The sequence below is a fragment of the Petaurus breviceps genome, unplaced genomic scaffold (assembly GCF_028583685.1).
Source record: "Petaurus breviceps papuanus isolate PSGF00001 unplaced genomic scaffold, PetGlider_PUasm1.0 98, whole genome shotgun sequence".
In the NCBI taxonomy this organism is placed as follows: Eukaryota; Metazoa; Chordata; class Mammalia; order Diprotodontia; family Petauridae; genus Petaurus; species Petaurus breviceps.
The window spans coordinates 52,864,171-52,873,236 of NW_027187460.1; positions in this window are offsets into that span (position 1 = coordinate 52,864,171).

Sequence of the window (9,066 nt, forward strand, 5' to 3'; positions counted from 1 at the left end):
AGTAGTAGTAGTAGTAGTAGTAGTAGTAGTAGTAGTAGTAGTAGTAGCAGAAATAGTAGCAGAGGGGCAGCTAGGTGGTACAGTGAATAGAGCACCAGCCCTGGAGTCAGGAAGACCTGAGTTCAAATCCGGCCTCAGACACTTAACACAAAAACTAGCCGTGTGACCTTGGGCAAGTCGCTTAACCCCACCTGCCCTCCAAAAAGCAAAAAAAAAAAAAGTAGTAGCAGAAGTAGTAATAGTAGCAGCAGCAGCAGCAACAGTAGCAGTAGTAGTAGCTGTTATAGTTGTTAGTGGCAGTGGTAGGTTTATACAGTGTTTTAAACACAATTTCATAACAATTTTGTGAAGTAGAGTGTATTTTGGACATTTAGTAGAAAATGATGATTAGGGGCGACTAGGTGGTTCAGTGAATAGAGCATCAGCCCTGGAGTCAGGAGGACCTGAGCTCAAATCTGGCCTCAGACCCTTAACTTGGGCAAGTCACTTAACCCCAATTGCCCAACCATCCCCCCTCCAAAAAAAGCAAAAAGAAAAAAACCAAAAACAAAAGCAAAAAGAAAATGATGATTAAGAATATCCTTGCCAAATTCATTGTGGAGCTCAGATGTGTAATTTCTTAATTATTAAACTCAACAAAAACCTATATTCCATGTACTTATAATTAGACTTCCAGCATGTAACCTTCCTTTCATTTGACTAGTTTTCAATCTTCTATCTCTTAAGTAACCCATCTCTCACCTGACATCATGTTTATTTCTCCTTGTTTTGGAATTTGTTATTCCCTGGTGCTATATTTTTGATAATGGTTCAGTGAAGTTCTATCATTTTCTCTTGATCAAGCTTGGGAAATAGGACAAGGAATTCCCTTAATTAAAAATATTTTTTGAGGGGGGAAGGTAAGGCAGTTGTGGTTGTGACTTGCCCAAGGTCACACAGCTAGTAAGTGTGTCAAGTGCCTGAGCCTAATTTTAACTCAGGTACTCTTGACTCAAGGGCCAGTACTCTATTCACTGTGCCACCCAGCTCTCCTGATCAAATATCATCTTAACTAGTCCAATTTTCCTTGAAATAGTAACCCAAAAGCAAAGCAAAACCATAATCCACTGAGCTCTTAATTTTGTCCAACTCCCATCCAATATATTCTCTCTTCTGACATTAAGGATTTCTTCCCATAATATCTTTTTAAATTTCATTATTATAGTTGACTTCAGATGCAAATTGATTACTCATTTTTGCCATTGATTATTTTAGATAGTCCCCCTGCCCTGCTGCCTTACTTCAGCAGATAGCCTGTGCATACATTGCTTTAAAAATCTACTAAAACTTTATTCTGATCCCTTATTGTAAGGTGGTGGTGATTCTTTTTTTATTTTTATTTTTTGGAAGACTTTGTGTTAGCAAAAAGCAAACTTTTGTATGTCCTGTATAATTGGTCATGCCATGATTACAAGTCCAATGTTGGTTATCTATACCTTGTGTCCAAGGACAGAAAAACTCATCCCTAAAAGGTAGACCACCAAGTGTTGATTATCTTTGACCCAAGAAAGTCATGAATACCATATATGAAGGTGAAGATGGTTCCAAGTCTGTCATTGTGGAGAGGATATTTACTTATGAAATCATGAATTACTAAAATATTTGAATATGTATCTAGGAGATAGACCATGCCTCTACTCCAAAACTATCCAATTTCTCTCTATTGTTTACTTGGCTAAACATCAAACTCCTAAGTCTGGCATTAAAGGGTTTTTTACATCTGGCTTTATTTTCCCTATCCAACTCCATCTTCTACAACTCCCCAATGTGCTCCATTGCATCAGCCCAAGCCAATCACTGTTTATAGCAATTGAGATGTGACTAAAGTATACCCACATTCAAAGACAGTAGTGTCGATATGCAGATAATATGGGTAAAGGAATCCACCCCATGTAGAAATAATGTTTGGATGGGGGTGGGGCCAAGGGATAGAATAACTGAGTTTTTAACTCCTAGAAGAGACTTAATCTCTCTGCCAATTCAGTTATGAAATACTGTTTCTAATTGATTTTTCAGGATCATGAAATTATACTTCATCTGATTAAAAGCATGGTAGGGATCTTTGCAAAAACCTTTAGCATATTACAATTGATATATCTTGAAAGCAATCTTTAGCTGCCATTGCTAATTTCATATAATATAATAGATCATTGTCTTGTATGATGAGGGTAACTCAGAATATATACAGAAAGATCATATTCATCTTCACTAGGAACTCTCATTAACTCACTTGGAAACCAAAAGCATCATTCTAAGGAGTCAGCCTTAGAATTTGTGACTTTTCTCTTAATAATGATAATGAGGTCTATAAATGTCAGAATTACAAGCTAACCTATATATTATATTAACTTTTGATGTTTGTTTTAACAACATATCCACAGAAATATTAAATTGTATTAAAAATTGAAATAATTTCTCTCCCTCAGATTTTGCATAGCACTTTTAACTCTCATGATCTTATTCAGTTCTGTTCTGCAGTGGAGTTGTATAGTAATTGGCATGTGTCTTCCTAAATAATAAACTCCATGAAGCCAGGGACCAGATGTTTGCTTATTTTGTCCACCACCACCTAACACAATACTTTGTATATAGCATGTATTACATAAATGGTTATTAAATTTACAAAAAGTAGCTAAAACATGAAGATACTATGTTATTTGCTGTGGTGGAATAGAAGAATCACTACACCTATTTTAGCATTCTCTCTTAATATTTACATTCAACCCATCATTCAGCAAGTATTTATTAAAGTGTATACTATGTTCTAGTCAGGGTTCTAGGCATTGGGAATGTAAGTACAAAGAATGAAACAACTATTATTTCTTTGGGTTTTGTTTTTGTTTCTTTTTGGAGGGAGGAAGGTAGGGCAATTGGGGTTAAGTGACTTGCCCAAGGTCACATGGCTGAGGCCAGATTTGAACTCAGGTCCTCCTGACTCCAGGGCTAGTGCTCTATTCACTGTGCCACCTGACTCCAATTTTTTAATGTAAAAAAGCAGGGCTGATCTTTGCCATCAAAGGGTGAGCTATTGATTTTCTCTATGACCAGAGAAATCTCTTTTACCTTGGGAAGTTATAGCCAACATTAAAATATATCTATGTCCTTTATCTGGTCATTGTTCCACTGTTAGGGGAAGTTGCTGTAATGGTAATGGGAATTTAAAGATCTTCCCTGCCCTCTAATAGGCTGAATGTAATCACATGGTGCCTGTGATAGGAAGAGCTTGTTGAAGGGTGGAACAGAGCCCACAGGAAACTGAGAGTCAGAGCAGCTAGATGTGGGAAAGAGAGGATGCACCCAAGGAGACAGCTAGTCTTGTGAGTGTTTAGCCCCTGCTGTGACATTTAGGCTGGTAAGTGTTTGTCTGTAGGAATGCTAAAGGATGGTGTGGCTCCCTGCTGTGTTATGGTGTATTAACTTCTTTATAATGTATTTGACTTTCTCATGATGGGATTTGGTTTTCTGGTGTCCAAATAAAAGTTTTGCTTATGGCTTCTATTTGGAGACTCTGTTATATTTTGTGGTGGATAACTATGCCGGCATTTTTACAGCGACCATCAACTCTGTGAATATTGTGTTGGTGCTACAGTAGCAGACTTGGAAGATAGTGCCTCCTGGGCATATTAAGACCTTAGGTATTTTCTTAGTTACTTTTTTTGCTCAGACTTACTTTGTATCCTGCAAAGGATACCAGTCTAGATTGTCCCCAATGTCACTAGTGTGGATAGCACACATTACATCTCCTGAGCTCATTATCCATATCTTTGTATTCTCTACCCAGGATTACACATGGAATGATGTGCTATAGTGGAAAGAACACTGACCTTAGATTCAAAGGCCCTGGAATACTACTAATTAGTTAGTTTATAAGCATTTCTTAAGCTCCTACTAGACATTGTGCTAAATTCTAAGGTTATAAAAAGAGGCAAAATTCAGTCATAATACTCAAAGAGCTTAGAATCTAATGGGAAACACATATGGTACTTTCTTTCCGTATCACCTTGAACAAATTATTTAACTACCTTGAATCTCAGTTTCTACTTCAATAAAATAAGAGAGCTTGGAAATATATGACATCTTAGACATATTCAAGCTCTCTCTATAAGATAATATAATGATGACTACCATGAGGAGGGATTGAGTATGAAGAAGCTCTTTTCTCATTCCATAGAATAAAACATCATAGTCCTTCCATTTGCACTATAAAAGACATAACAAAGCATAATGGTGAAAAGAATGACATTTCCTATCCTGAAATGACACTGAAAACATACACACACTCTCACGAATACACACACACACACATACACACTAGAATAACCCACTGTTAGGAATCCTGAGACTCAAAGTATCAATGAGATATCCTGATTCTATCTCAATAGTAGGCTTCAATTAGCAATAAAACACTGAGAGACTTGGGTAATCACATCCTGCACCTCTAGACTAGAAATGAAACTACTCAGGGAGATTAGCACAGATTGGAGCAAGACAGACCTTGTTTTGTAGATATAATGGTTTTGATAAATGACATCACTGGGGTACTGAAAAATGGTAGTTAACTGAAGAAATTATGATAGCTAAGAAGCCCATATAATTAATAATTCAGCCAAGTACTTACTGAGAACACACTGTGGTCAGTGTTCATGCAAAGGTTCTTATTTTGTGGGAGAGAGCACATATACATACCATTCAATATTTATTAAGTTTCTCCCATGTACCAGAGGGGCAGCTTGGCTTAGTGGGTAGAGCACCCTAATTTAATTCATGCCTCTAACACATTCTGTAGTCATGACCCTGAGCAAGTTATTTAAACTCTCTGGTCCTCCAGAAACCTCTCTAAGATTAATAGGTATATAACTGGCAACAATATGCCAAGCTGGTAGAGAGAGTTTACTTATCAAAAGATCCTTATGCCAACCAAATAATAACTGGTTTAAAAATGCCAGGCACTGTGCTAGGTTCTTGTAATTAAAGGACAAAATAGAAATTTTCTCTGTTCTCAAGAGCTTGAGTTCTAACAAAATCACTAAATACAGAAGAAAACAATATATAGGATGTCCCAAAAGTCTTAGCTTTAATAGCTTAAAGCTACATTAGACTATTAGGGCATCCAGTATAGCTAAATACCAGATTGAGTGGTTTTGAAAATAGATTCAATAGGACTCCAGAAAAGGCAGAAATATAGACCTTCCAACCATGAGCATGTCATTGAACTCCAGGTAGGCTCAAACAGAGTTCTTGCTATCCTCCTCAAAAGGAAACAATAGCTTTTGTGTTTTGTAGCTAGAGATTGTTTATAAGGTGCCAACTAACAAGCTCATAATCCATTCCTATATTGTTCATCTCTTTCTTTACACAAACTGTTGACAAAACCAATGGCCTGTTTCTGGGCCTTTGCTGCTCTGACTTCCTCCAATTTCCTATATGATCAAAGGTGTTTCTCACTCAGCAACAAGATGTCAGAAGTCAAAACAAACTGTTTTTTGACCGGTCAAGAATGGTTGCCCTTTGATGCCTTGCCGAGTTCCCACGTTGAGCACTGAGCTGGTCTCTGCAAATTGTCCAACTCTGTTCACCTCTCCTCGGCTCACTTTGTCTCCTGCCACTGTTTGCTAAGTTACTAGAGGTTTTGTTCTCCCAGAGATTGTCTGCCAACAACATTTTCTTGTTACTAAACATACATTCTAATGTCCAACATGATCTTCACAGGTTTCCCAGTCCCCTTCTGCAATGAAGCTGGTCTATTTGGCAGACAGAAGTGCCTCTAAGCTCCCTATCTTCTTGCACTACAGAGTTGTGCTTTTTCTGGCCTACAAATGTCAACAGGTGTGATCAAACATATGGAGAATTGTTAATACTTTGGTACCTGCATCAGAAATGGCCGTGTACAATTAAAGCTGTGTAGCTGCTGGTATTTAGCCATATTTTGCATGAATTCTTAAAGTGAGAAAGCTTTTCTAATGTTGGAATACTTGTCTAATATTTGTGTTAATACTTGTTCAAATCATTCATCTATATGATGATATGATGAGAATTACCATGAGAAGGGAATGACTATGACTTAGGGAACAGCCCAAGAAATGAATAGAAAGAGACAGTTTCATCTTTGCACAGGGGCCCTATCCCTATCACTGTGCACAGGAAAGTCTTCAGGGTTAAAATAATGGTAGGATGAGGCAAAGAATTACAAAAATTGAGAAGTAGAAGCCAACTTGGAAACCATCCTTTTCAATTCATATCTAAATAAGTCTCTTTTCAATATACCCTACAAAGCACCATCTAGCCTGAAGTCAAATGACCTGAAGTCATTTGTATTTGAAGACCTCTGCTGAGGGGGAATTCCCAACCTCCTGAGGCAACCTATTTCATTTTAAGAGAGTGGTTAGAAATTCTTCCTCCTCACCCCCTTACTCCAAATCTAAAATTACGAACAACAGCAACAAAACAACAGCAGTAGGAAACCGTCTATGATATAGGAAGGGTAGGAAAAGGATTTTAGCACAGGTATTAGGAATGAGGGTTGCATTCTTTAGTATGTTTGAGTGATAAGAACCGAAAAAAATACTAAGAAAGTAAGTATAAAAATACACATATCTATCTATCTATTTATCTATCTATCTACCTATCATATAATTGTTCTAGAGCTATGATGTAACTGATTTATGAAACTCTTGCAATCAGTGCAGATTAGCACCTTCTCTGCAAATTGTTCACTTAGAGAGTTTCTTGAGGCACTATTACATATTCAATATTTGTCAAAGGTGAGACTTGAACCCAAATCTTTTGACTCAAAGGTTGGCTCTCTGTCCACTATGCTACATTGCCTATTAGACACACAAACATGCAAATATCATATATACATACACATATATACATAGTAATATATGTGTGTATGTATATACATATAATGCAGACAAACATACAGTAATAAATATAAATATATATTTCAAACATCTGCAAAAACTTAATATAACCTAAATCTCCTTTGCAACAAATTTCTGCAATTTCCTTTTCTTTCAGCCTTTGTGGTGGTGGAGAACATCTGGTCACCATTCAGAGTATCTTCTTCAGAAGAATAATATTATTTCACATGCACATACAGGATACTGTTAAGCATGCTGTTCCTGTAGCATATGTTGAGTTGGAAGCACTGCATTTGTAACTTGGATGGCTTTCAAATGATTTCTTCTAAAGCATTTTATTCTTTGTGATTTTTTTTCTTCTAGCATAGTCATTCACTATCTCAGTAGGGGAACAGGCTGACAAAAGTGGACCATCAACTAACAAGTGTTCTAAAGAAAAGAAAAAATGATGTTTGGCTTGATATAAACCAATATTCAGCTAATAAATCTATCTTCACTTTCCAGAGAACAAAGAATGATGAGAAATAAGTGGTAGGGAAGTTTTACATTAGACGTTACACAAGAGCCCCTAATTACAAGTTTAGGGCGAGGGTGGTTTGGAGAACTTCCTATCTGGGCATGAATACTTTGGATCCAGGAGGAGGGACATGTGTGATCCGGCTTCTTGATAAAGGGAGGTGCCCCAAGAGGCTCCTGGATTGTGTCTATTGATAGGGGCAGTGTGGTTATGGTGGTATGTGTGAGGGGAAGCAAAGTATTGGTGACTAGGTCGGGAAGAACTATATGCTCTCTTGGACATATAGAACAAGGAGAGTTAGGTTTCAATCTCCTTTTGAAGCAGCCTCTTCACTGGGCATGGATAGTGCTAGCTCTCCATTGGACTTCCTGATAGGAGGTGATTTCTCCTTCCTCACATCCCCCAGCAACAGTTATGGAGGCTGACAAGACCATGACAATGAGAAAATGCTTACCTGGCTGAGTGTTAGACTGTACCTTAAGTCCCTGACTGCCTCTTCTATTTTGGCTTCCTTTCACTTAGCTCAAGTGATCATATAGCAATTCTGAGATGGGAGTTTCAAGCCTTTAAAGCTAGCATGAGATGTAAAGGTCTGGAGTCACTGAACTGTGTGATTCCTGTGACAACACTTTCCTTGAAGGAGATGACAGCCACTCACATGCAAATAAGCCATGCATACTTTGACTTGGAGCTTAGACAGTAGAAATCCAGGATTAATATGAAATAATCTGCTTAACAGGCTTGCAAATATCTGTCCACTCAGAGAGTAGAATATGTAACTTTCTGTTGTCTACAGTATTGTACTTACTTGGTTTAAAAATTGATCTCATTTGTTAAAAGAGGGTAACGCTAGCAATGACTCTCAAAATCAGAGATAGAGCTTTAAATGCAGAAGGTAGAATTTTGTTGTAAACACTGAGGGGAAGCTGTGGAGCAGGCCATAGAGATTCTAGGTGGCTATATATGAAGTTGAGGGAAGGACAGAGGGGTACCCAGGATTTTCAGTCCCACACTATCTTCTGTGATCTTTTGCCCTTTCCTCTCTGGTAGGTGAAAAAGTTAGAAGCAGGGCCCTTTTCCCTCTCCTTTCAGTTTCTCTCCTTCTCTGGTGACTGTTTATCTTTTTTTCATTCTTTCTGGTAATCAGAGCATCATGCAAGGAATAGTTTACCCGTCAGGTCTATGGGGAGGGAAGAATTCATGACCAAACAAGAGATGGGGAACATTATAAAATGTAAAATAGATAATTTTGATCACATTAAATTGAAAGGTTTTAGTACAAACAAAACCATTGCAACCAAGATCAGAAGGAAAACAGAAATCTGGGAAATAATATTTACAGCAAGTGTCTCTTATAAGGGCCTAATCAAATATATACAGAAGTGAGTCAAATTTATAAGAATATAAGCCATCCCTAGTTGATAATGGTCAGAGGATATGAATAAGCAGTTTCCATATGAAGAAGTCAAAGCTAGGTATATGAGGAAGTGCTCTAAATCACTTTTGATTGGAGAAATGTAAATTGAAAACAACTCTGAGGTACCAATGAACACTACTAGGTCTGTATGCCAAAGAGATCTTAAAAAGGGAAAAGGACCTTTAAATGCAATATATATATATATATATATATATATATATATATATATA